We start from the raw sequence: 11,876 nt of genomic DNA on the forward strand, positions 1-11,876 counted from the left end.
ACTGAAGTTGATGCAATTACAATATAAAACTAATGCAAGTGAGATGACTTAAGACCCAGTGTTGTAATTCCCTGAGTAATTAATTTATCAGTTTAAGCTTGTACCAATCAATCTCCATCAGAAGTCGAAGGAAGAGAGAGAAAAAGTGAAGTTAAATAGAATCATTACACACACCTTAGATTAGTAAGCATGTGATACTATTACAGTAAATCTTATCAATTTTTTTTTTTTTCTTTTTTTTTCCCCTTACTTCCTTGTGTTTCTTTGGACAAAGAAATTACTTGTTTTCATCAAGTAAGTCCTGAGCATGTTCAGTTAGGAATTACCGAAAAGGAGATACTACTTTTTTTTTTTTTTTTCCCTCACTACCATCAAATACTGCAATTTGTGTTCCTCCTTTTCTATATAAGACACAGCTATACACATTTCATATCATGATCTTGTAAACCTGTCATATTTTGTTTTGATTATATAATGTTATTTTTTAAATCAAATATAAGACGTTTAGATGTAGAGCTTAGGGATATGGTTTAGTGGGGACTGTTAGTGTTAGGTCAGAGGTTGGACTCGATGATCTTGAGATCTCTTCCAACCTAGAAATTCTGTGATTCTGTGTAAATCCAACAAATTTTCAATTTCCAGTTACCCTCTTCATGCCACAACCTTGCTAACTTGCTCTTAATCTGTCATCCAATTAATGCTGCTTTTTCTGCTTGGTACAGTGAAAAAAACTGTTAGTTTGCTATAATCTAATCTGCCTACCTTTTCTCCATTGGAATAAAGGTTATAAAGGTTTAAATATATAGATAAATAGTGTATCTAAAGAAAGAGAAACAACATAACAGTAATCCCTAAATTAGGTATACACCATGCCGTAAAACAGGAGAATACTTTGAATCATTTAAATAGTAAACTCCCAAACCTATTCTAAGTGCTTTGTTGTACTCCTAGAGGAGAGTAAGACCTACTGAATTATACTTTTAGAGGTGGGCTAGCAATACATGCATGTTCTTTTGGACAAGTAAAAGTAATCAGTGATACCAGTCTTTTAGAGAACAACTAACCCACTTTCTAAGTCAGTGACACCAAAGCAGTTTATCTGTTTTCTTGGAAACATGCCTGTGCTTCTGTCCCCTTCCTTCTTGAAATGTACTGTACACAGAGCAGCTGCCAAGCTGTACGAATCACTTACAGCTCATTGCTGTCAGTGACTTTTGACTACCAAATGTTTGTATCAAACAAAAAGAAGGTTTGCTTTAACTCCCAGCATTCAACATTCAAGGCCTTGTATGTGAAAGACCCAAAAGACTTCACACAAGTAGAGCATGAAGATTAAAAAAGAGCTGGACAGTCACCAACCGCATGAAGTTTAACAAGAGCAAATGCCAGGCCCTGCACCTGGGAAAGGGCAACACACTGGGGGATGAGAAGCTAGAGAGCAGTCCCCAGAGAGGGATCTAGGGGTTTTGGTTGATAGCAAGCTGAATATGAACCAGCCATGTGCCCTGGCAGCCAGGAAAGCCAACCATATCCTGGCATGCATCAAACACGGCATTGCTAGTCGGTCGAGGGAAGTGATCGTCCTGCTCTACTCTGTGCTGGTGCGGCCTCATGTCAAGTACTGTGTGCAGTTTTGGGCACCACAGTACAAAAAGGATGTGAAACCTTTGGAGAGTGTCCAGAGGAGGGCTACAAAGATGGTGAAGGACCTAGAGGGGAAGACATATGACATAAGCAGATGAGGTCACTTTGTTTGTTCTGCCTGGAAAAGAGGAGGCTGAGGGGAGACATGGTCTACAGCTTCCTCACGAGGGGGAGTGGAAGGGCAGGCATGGATCTATTCTCTTTAGTGACCAGTGATAGGACCTGAGGGAGTGGAGTCAAGCTGCAACAGGGTAAGTTCAGGCTGGATATCAGGAAAAGGTTCTTCACTGAGAGGGTGGTCGCACGCTGGAACAGGCTCCCCAGGGACATAGTCACAGAACAAGCCTGTTGGAGTTTAAGAAGCATTTGGAATAAGCTCTTAGTCATATGGTCTCAACTTTGGTGTAGGCCTATGTGGTGCCAGGAGTTGGACTTGATGATCCTTCTGGGTGTCTTCCAACTTGGGATATTCTGTGATTCTATGATTACATCCAAAACTGACACTGAGACACCAATCAAGCACATCTCTGACTGTCCAGACACATTCTTCCTTCCTCCATAGGTAGCAATGTTGTCTCAATGCTGAGCAGCTCAATGGCTGTTTCACAAAAATACAAAAGGAGTTGACTTTGTCCTCAGACAGCTAGATAAGCAGTTTCTCCTAGGATTACAATTTAAGGACTCATCCTCGCAGCAGGAAAAGGCTTATTTCATCCTCTCGTCTATCCAACAAGATGCATACCTGTATTTTCTACAACTTTTGTATTTTTCAATTCTACTGTAATAGACCATTATGGGCACTTTAATGGACTATGGAAGAGAAAAGGAACATTTATAGTCTTTTTGTTTAAGCAGTATTCCTGTGCATAAAGAATGCAAAATTTATTGTTCTATAAATATAGCAAGACAAAACACAAAGCAAGACTGTTTTTTGTATATTCTAGCTTGGAGGCAGCCATCTAGGGTTCTCATCCAAGGCTTTATGAGGATTTAAAGAACAATCACTGTGTAAAATTATGCACATGTTGTTCTTGGAAGGATTAGGATCTAGTTCACATACTGCCAGTGTCTTAATCATTATGCTGTGAACCACATTTGTACATTTTACTTCCTTTTTTTTTTTCTTATTTTTTGTTCTTTTTCCAACCCAATCAATCCTGATTTTTTTTTTTTTTTTTTTTTTTTTTTTTTGTGTGTGTGTGTGTGTTTTTGTACTCCAAAAAAGAAGTGTCTCAATTTGTTATGAATATTCCAGCAATTCCACAATAATAAAATGAGGCTAGGAACTACATTTGAGAAGATAGTACCAACAATTAGAATTAGAATTTTCTTGTACCAATTGGGGTGTGCTTGTATGTGCTAAGGGAATGCTTGCCAAGGCATATCCATCTAGATATTCAGATGGCAGAGTGTCATGCCCAGACATGCATTAAACTTCTCATCTAAGTCAACACTGAGGGAAAGCTATGTATCTGTCAACTGTACACCATTGTGATTGGAGAGCAATGGAACTGGGGCATCCAAAGTCATTGTTTGGGAATGCATAAGGATTTAGTCACCCAACTCAAATTTTGGATGCTTAAATCCTTCATTAGATCTGGTCCTAAATTCACGAAATATGCTTATGCCTCCAACAGACATGTTAGGCCAGGAAGCAGACTGAAATCTAGAAATTTTTCACCTATTATGTTTATCCTATTCCTGGGATTATTTAATAGTATACAGTTAGGTGAACATCTGACTGCAGTTTGTTCCCAACCTAACAGGTGATGTCAGGATACATATAATTTGCCTTTACTTGATGGGGGTCTGGCAATATCACCCCAAAGAGAAGTGGCATATATGGTGGTCTAACTTAGACCCTCAGCGATCACATGACCATTTAGTGGTTTCGTATGTTTTCCCATAATTATGGATCAGATAAAAGATGTACCTAGATGCAAGCATGTGTCCTTACACATTTGGTTTACTGAAGACACACAGCTGTTCTAAATTCCATTCTGAAATATAATCTTGGTGAATTTGGCCTTCAGTAGTTTACAGAAGGCTTCTCCAGCCTCTTTGGTTAACAGATTCCTGAAAACAGGAATAATCAGAAAAAATAAAATAAAATTAAAAAAAAAAATCTCCTAGTAACCATTGATGTTAATTTATTTTTGCAGTAACACAACTACTGTAAGAACTGGCCAGTTCTCTTGGCCAGTAGGAGTACAGGACTATTTATGTCACAGAGAGCTAGTCCTGGTCCTCAGATTATAGACCTTGCTCCAAATTATTTCAACAGTCTTGTTTGCTCAAACATATGTATTGTATATGCATTGTTTTTTAAGACTACAGTCCTTATTCATGCAAAACCACCCACAACTGTGAAAAATAATAGTGTAATTTGGCATCCAGTAACAATCTATTCACAAGTAGCATTATTTTCCTATCAACACTGTTGCTTCTTGTCTTGAGTAATTACTGTTCTCTCAGCTTTCTTCAGCTTCATTCATTCATTTCCTTTCCTTTTTCTTTTAATAAGAGAAACTAAAACTTGCCAAAATTCCAAGATGAGGACATAGCATTCATATAAAAGTGTTTTCATATTTCTTGCATATGCTAATATAACTGCAGTGGATAGTGTCGTATTTCCTCTCTTTCCTCTTCTTAATACTAGTATCTTAAGTACTTTTTGGATCCCTAGTAAATATTAGGTTAATATGCCAATGTGTTCCTTCAAAACAAAACAAAGCAAAACAAAACAACAAAACCCTTTGGGTATCAGTTCTGTATTTTACATCAGCAAAGAGCAATATATTTATTTTTAAGGAAGGTAACTTTTATGACATGAAAGCAAGCAAAGGACAAAGCAATATTATTAGAAATATATTTATCTGCTGCATATGGTTTTCCATTTTGAAAACCTTTCTAAAGTCTCACATAGAGACATTTTGTACTTCAAATGTATTTTGGTGGAAAACAGCATTATAGACTTAGGCTTTTCCAAGGTCTCACTATATGCAAAGCAATATGCTTTTGTGATTATGTGTATATATGTAGACATGTTCCTATGTCTACATATCTATGTAGACATATGTGCAGACATACATATATGCCAATAGTTATAGAGTGCCATCTGCTGTCATATAAGACTAAACAGTGTTGTCTGTTACATTTTTAGGATCCATAAAGTTGTGGCCTTCAAATGTTCTCTGGTCAAGTTGTACTAACAGACAAAGAAATTTTTAAACTGAGTGAAAGTGATTTTGTCATTGTTGTTGTTGGTGGTGTTTTTTATAATTTCATTTTTATTTTTTAACCTTTGAATGCATTGACTACTTTATACTGTATTTTGCTTTAATTCATACCATTACTTAATCTTCCTGGCTGACCTGTCTAATCAAAATTTTTATATTTTTGGTCATAAATGAAAAAATAATTTTTTGGACATTATTGTGTAAAAACGTTGATTTAATTTAAATAATAGCCTATTTAGACCAACTGGTTGTTTTTATTGTTGATCTAGAGATAAATTACAGAGAGTATAGGCATAATTTAAATAATCCCAGAGAATAACAAATAACTTGTTCTTCAAGAGAATAGTCTGTGCTAAGAACTGAATCCATAGAAAGACTAAAGCAAAAATTAAACTTTACCAACTGTCACAGCTTCTTCAAAAAGGTAAACCCCAAAATGTTAGCAATATTGTATTTCATTTAAGACTGAAACCTTGCTCAAATGCCATGTCTCTTAAGGCTGTTTAGTGCTTCCCTCTGGTGGCTTGTCCCATAAAATATTTCTCAGAAATTTTTTATTGCTTAAACTGCTTTCAACTTCAGAAATTTTGTGAAAATGTAGATGAATATAAACCTGGGCCATTTTTCTGAAGTAGCCTTTACGAGAAGGTTTACTAGAAGGTTTTTACTAGAAGATAAAAAATATTTCAATTATAGCAAGTTTTGTAGCTTAAACTTGGCTTCTAGTTTGGGTATGGTGGGTCATACAGACTAAAGTTTTCTTAACTGAAAAGCTCAGGAAAATCCTGAGAAGATATTTACTTCATTTTTTTAAGAAAGGAGGAAGAGTGAAAGCCATTCATGTATTATTTTGGTGAAGCTGACTGCTTCAAAAAGTAGCCAGGGCATCAAGCACATTTTCCTATATCTGATGTGATTGTACAACTAAGCCTTCCACTCTGCCATGGTATCTTTATGTGCTTCCATGGTCATTTTTGTTCTCCATGAAATATATTCTTGCAGAAATACCCCAGTCTTGACACTCTAATATTACAGCATTGTGTGCTTTTACTCCTTACGCATTTTTAAAAACAATACTGACTTTTGTTATCCCTCCCCTGCTTTTTTGGCAATCAAATGTAAATACATGCAAGCTCATTTTCAGAGTTACTATCATCAGCATTTTCAACATTTTTTTGTAATTAACATCTACAAATAGTCTCCACATTAAAAAAGAGGAGCGAAATAATCTAATAGTCATGGATAGGATTTGAAAAGTGATACTGATTTCTTATTCACTCTCCTTTTCCTGAATCACTCCTTTTTGTTTTAGACTGTGCTTTTCAACCCAAGTTACCTAGCATTCATATCGCTTCATATGACATTCTTCTGAGAAACAGTTAACTTTTTTTTTTTTTTTCCCATTATGTTTTTGACTACATAGTCTTCATTATGTACTCTTAAAACTATACTGATTGTGGGAAAAATAAGTCCCAGAAAGATATAAATTTCTTTAAAAGTTTATATTCTCCTCACTTTTTCACTTTCTTCTGCAATACTATATTTCAAAACCTTATTTTAATGGAATATTGCTGTAGTGACTTAAATGTCAAAAAAGGTAAAATATGAGAACAACCGATCCTAAATTGGAAAACACATTCTGTTGGGTCTCATACAGAGTTGAGGTCACTTTTCAAAGTTCCTTGGTGCTTTCAAATTTTGGAGGATGTGGGATGTTTGTTTTTTTTTTCATATACTTCTAAAAATGTATGAGGGTTATTATAAAAGTAAGTGATACTGACTTTAAAAATGTGTTGCTGTAAATAAAAAGTTGGGGACAAAAACACCTCATGTCCCCAGTTGTCATTGAACCAGTATCAAAAATTTATAGAATTTAAAGCTTTTTGATAACTTTCAGTACTCCAATATTTTTACAGGTATTCTGTCTGTTAATATATACTGTGACTTAATATGTATACACTAAATGCTGCTTTTCTTGACTTCTATTAAAAAATTAAAAAAAATAAAAAATCACCATCTCCTCTTTTGATGTGCAATATTTACTGTTATTCTTTTTACTGTTTATGTTTTAGTTTACTGGGTGCCTTTACCAAATAACCAGTATCAATACATTTCACTTTTTCTTGTAATTGAAATAGAAATACCTAATGAAATTTTTGAGGTCTACAAGGTGCAAATGAGATGTCAAAATGAAATTAATTTATATGCAAGACCATTCTGTAATTTTCCTGCAATCTCAAATACCAAGATCAGATTTGATTATACCAATAGTACAATGACAGGTAAAAAAACACTTAAGAACTTTTTACTCAGCTCTGTGGGACCAGGCCTTTCACTACAGACCACAAAACAGATGAAATATTATTTGCACACTTCAATGTGAAAACATTCCTTTCTCCCATTGAGTCTTATTATATTACTATTATACACCTTATTATTATACACTAACATCATCATCATATACATTAACATTATCAAAATAAAAAAAAAAAAGGATTCACTTTGAAAAAACAAAACAGACCACTATGCTTTCTAGAATTAGGAGATTTTTGAAAAGAGCTTATAAAATACCTCTACTATTTTGGAAGGCCCTTCCTTCCAAGTTCATGGAGATCAGTACTGTTCTGCAGAATTTTACTGCTAAAAAAAGCTCCCGTTAAATAAATTACTGTTGACTCCAGAGTAGAATTAAGTTTAATAGTGTAGTAAACCACGATATTCAAAACACGAGCATCATGTTACATAGCAGTTTCAAAATTGTCTTGCAACAGTAATTATCTTAATGAATTTTGGATTCTTTTTATTTATCTCCCACTTTTTTATACACTTGACAGATTTAGCTAAAATTTTCAGTGTTTTCATTAAAACATGAATTGGAAAGAGATAACAGTTCTTAATAGTTGTGTTTATTGTTGTGTAGTGGAAGTCTACTTTCAGTTACAAGAAGTGAGATCTAAGAAATGTGCTAGGTATTAGACAAGCCACAAAACTTTGAGAACTGCCAACCCTTGTATAGCTTCAGGAAGATATAATGTGCTTCATTTTGATAATAACTAACTGAATCTAAGGCCTAGCAATAGATTTCAGGGGACAATTACTAATAAAGATCTTTCATCTTTGAAATAGACTATTCTAAACATTATGAATCTGGTTGCCATGTAGAGAAGAAAGTTTCTAAACAAAAAAAAATAAAATTAAATAAAATAAATATTCCAGGAATGGAAAACGGAATTGGAAATATGTTATCAAATACAAAAGATATAGGGGAAAAATCTATTTTAAGTAACTTAAGTTATTTCTAAAGCTAGTAGATATGAAAGATAAAGATCCAGGAATACAGTTCTTTCATGGCTTTAGAAAGTTAAAAAATAGAGTCTTAGGGAATACACTTATATTATAGCAGTCACTTTAAACATAGCCATTTGGTGTCCTATTTCAGGAGAGGAAAGGAGAGATGGAAATTTCCAGAGCACTGCAGTCCAGATTCCTACAGTAGGGTGGGAAGAATTGCAGTCTTTGAGGTGCTTGTCTTTCTTCTCTGACTACAGGCTGTCTTGAGCAATCATCTTATAATTGATTCCTAACATTTAGCTAGCTATAATTAGGCAAGATAAATTCCACCTTATGTTAAATACAATGAAGACAGAAACATGAAAAAGACTGTGAGTTTGAAGGTAATGCAATTATCTTCACTGCTTGTGCCAATGGTGCACTGAAGTCTTTTGATCCTCAGCTTAGCTCCTAGTACACAAGGTACAGTGCAAACACAGAACAAGAAAGCATACCATGCCCTTCAGAGCTTATTCATACCCCACTGTCAAAGCTATTAATAGCTCTACCAGAGCAGGAGTATCTTCCCACACTGGTCTGCTACAAAACTATGATCTCAGTCATATTTCAGTAACAAGCTTTCTAACACACGTAAGAAATGGAGAAATATTAATACACTATGTTGATGTCTGTGATGCTTAAGAATGGCTTATTTGTTGAGTTTCTTCACAGTAAAAGGTCAAACTTCCATCACAAGCTGACAATATTAAAAGAATCAAATATTTTAAAAATACAAAAGCATTCTTAACCATCTGGACTTCATCTTATGCTTATCAAGTTCTAAGATAAAGGTTTCTGTGTAATTATAGGTGAGCTATGGTGTCCCACTTTCTCATTAGAAGGTAACATCATCTTCTAAGAGATTTAGTTTAAATGTCCAAGGCTAAAATTAATTTTTAGGGTACATATTATAGCCATACTGTCCACCCTTATGACTTGTCTTCTTTTTCCTTCATATTGCATGCATGTAATCACTTCACAGACTTTCACAGAATATACAGAACTTCATGACAACGAACAAAATCTCTACAATGTTGGGATTTTTTCTTGTAAGACAGGTCACAGCATCTTCTTGTGGTGGTTTTACCCCGTTGGGCAGCTGAACTCCACCACAACTCATTCTCCTTTCTCAAAAGGGGAGAAAATATGATGCGAAGGGCTCAAGATCACTCAGTAATTATTGTCATGGGCAAAACAGACTCAGCATAGGGAGATTAATATATTGCCTAGCTAGCAAACTGAAGCTGTAAGACACTAAATGCAAACTGAAAACACCTTTCCCCCATCCACCCTCTTCCATGTCTTCCCCCCAAGTGGTGCAGGGGAACAGGTAACGGGGGCTGAGGTCAGTCGCTGGCGCTTTGTCTTCGCCACTCCTTCACAGTCACTCTCTGCCCTGCTCCATGTGGGGTCCATCCCATGGGATGCCATCCTTCCTGAACTGATTCTGTGGGGGCTGCCTGCAGGCAGAAGCTCTTCAAGAACTGCTCCAACATGGCTTCATACCACAGGTTCAACAGTCAGGGCCAAACTGCTCCAGCACGGGTCCCCCATGGGTGGCAGCTCCCCACAGACCCCTGCTCCTGTGTGGGGCTCCTCTCCACAGGCTGCAGCTCCGGCCCGGGGCTTGCTCCTGTGGGGGCTCTCCATGGGCTGCAGCCTCCTCCAGGCCACATCCACCTGCTCCACTGGGGGCTCCTCCACAGGCTGCAGCATGGAGATCTGCTCCATGTGGGACCCATGGGCTGCAGGAGGACAGCCTGCTCCACCAGGGACCTCTGCACAGGCCACAGGGGAACTGCTGCTGAGTGCCTGGGGGACCTCCTGCCCTCCTTCTTCACTGACCTTGGGGTTTGCAGGGCTGATTCTCACTCGTCTCTCCCAGATGTTGTCACACAGCAGTTTTTTTCCCTTTCGTGAATCTGCTCTCCCAGAAGCTCAACCAATGTCACTCACTGGCTCAGCTCTGGTCAGCAGTGGGTCCCTTTTGGAGCTGGCTGGAGCTGGCTCTGATCTAACATGGGGCAGCTGCTAGGCTCTGCTCGCAGTCCTCCCCTACAGTCCCCCTGCTACAAAGCCCTTGCCATGTGAATCCAAAACAGTGCCTCTGCCCAGTTTTGCTTCCTCATTTCTGCATGACACACAAAAATATAGAGATATCAAATCCTGCCTAATCACCCATCCAGAAGGGTGGCCAGACTAGATACATAGTATGTGTAGGGAGCACATGCCAATTTCTGGTTGAAGGAAAGATGTTGCAACATCTTCCATACCAGGGAGTGAGTTGTATTAGCCGTGTTCCAGTAATTAGTCTTTAAAATCTGAATAATATCTTTAGGAATTAAATACACATTAAAACTGTATCACTGGAAAACAAGAAGTAGGTCATCCAGAATGCATAATAGCTTGCAACCCCAAATCTATTTATTATCAGTTTGCTTTGTAACAAGGTTTAGCACAAAGTCAAATTTTCAAACACACCCCACTGTTGTGATTGGTGGCTATTAATTTAGTGATTTTCAGCTAGGGAAATGCTGTAAACTACTTGTTTCTGTGAAGCATATACTGTTAAATCCAGTAGCTGAAGCATAATTGGACATACAGTAACATCTGAGATGAAACTTAGGGAGTAATATAACAACTGTAATGAATTAAGAGGTGAATTGAACTTGAAAGCAATTAGCCTGGTGCAATTTTTTAACTGATATATTAGTAGTGTAATTGTAAATTTTAAGAACTTCAATCAGACACTGCCGGACACCTCCAGAAACAGACAAAACTCTTATTAAAAGAGTTTAAATAGTTATGGTGGAAAATTAAAAGCTGACGATTCATTTTTCTATTACAGAAGAAATAACATTACTTGGAATTTATAAATTATTCTTTTTCTCATAGAATACATAATGAATCAGAGTTTTTGTTCATCACTTGCTTGTTACAAATTTAACAGGTCCAGGGATAGCATACTATATTTTCTCCAGTTCCATTTTTTATTCAAAGAAATCCTCAATTTTGGGTTTAGCATGTTGACCAAGAGGAATAGACATGTGTGGTAATAAAGGAGTAAAGAAAGAAAGTCTCACTGAATTTCATTTCTCCTGATTTGCGTAGCAGTATGCTCAACAAGGAAAATGTTTCTACTGCCCATGGCAGAACACACGTCTTGTTACAGAAGGGTACTGCATGCTGTTTTAATGAAGCTGCAGACTACGATGCAGGGATTGCGAATGACTCATTTGGGATGCAGCTGCTTAGTTGGTTGGAGAAACATGTAGGGGGTGTATGTATTTTACATCTTCTCCAGCTCATATGGTTAGGGTAAGGAAAGTAATGATATTAATTTCCTTAATTTATGATATACCCACAATGGTTAGGGTAAGGAAATTAATGATATTGCATCAACAGTTGCATATACAATATATATTTATATGTATTTAAATACAAAATATCAGGCCTCTTTCTGTCCAATAACTGCCTTCATTCTACGACCTATTTTCATCTTTTCTCTTTCTCAGGAGAAAGCAATACAAAAATTATTAAATACAGAAAAAAAAAGTTTGCTAAATGTTCCTTTTTGAAGATATCAGTAATATATATTAATATATATTTTTCCCCCTGTACTCAGCTCTGGTGAGGCCGCACCTCGAGTACTGTGTTCAGTTT

The sequence above is a fragment of the Aythya ferina genome, assembly GCF_964211825.1.
Source record: "Aythya ferina genome assembly, chromosome: 1".
In the NCBI taxonomy this organism is placed as follows: domain Eukaryota; kingdom Metazoa; phylum Chordata; class Aves; order Anseriformes; family Anatidae; genus Aythya; species Aythya ferina.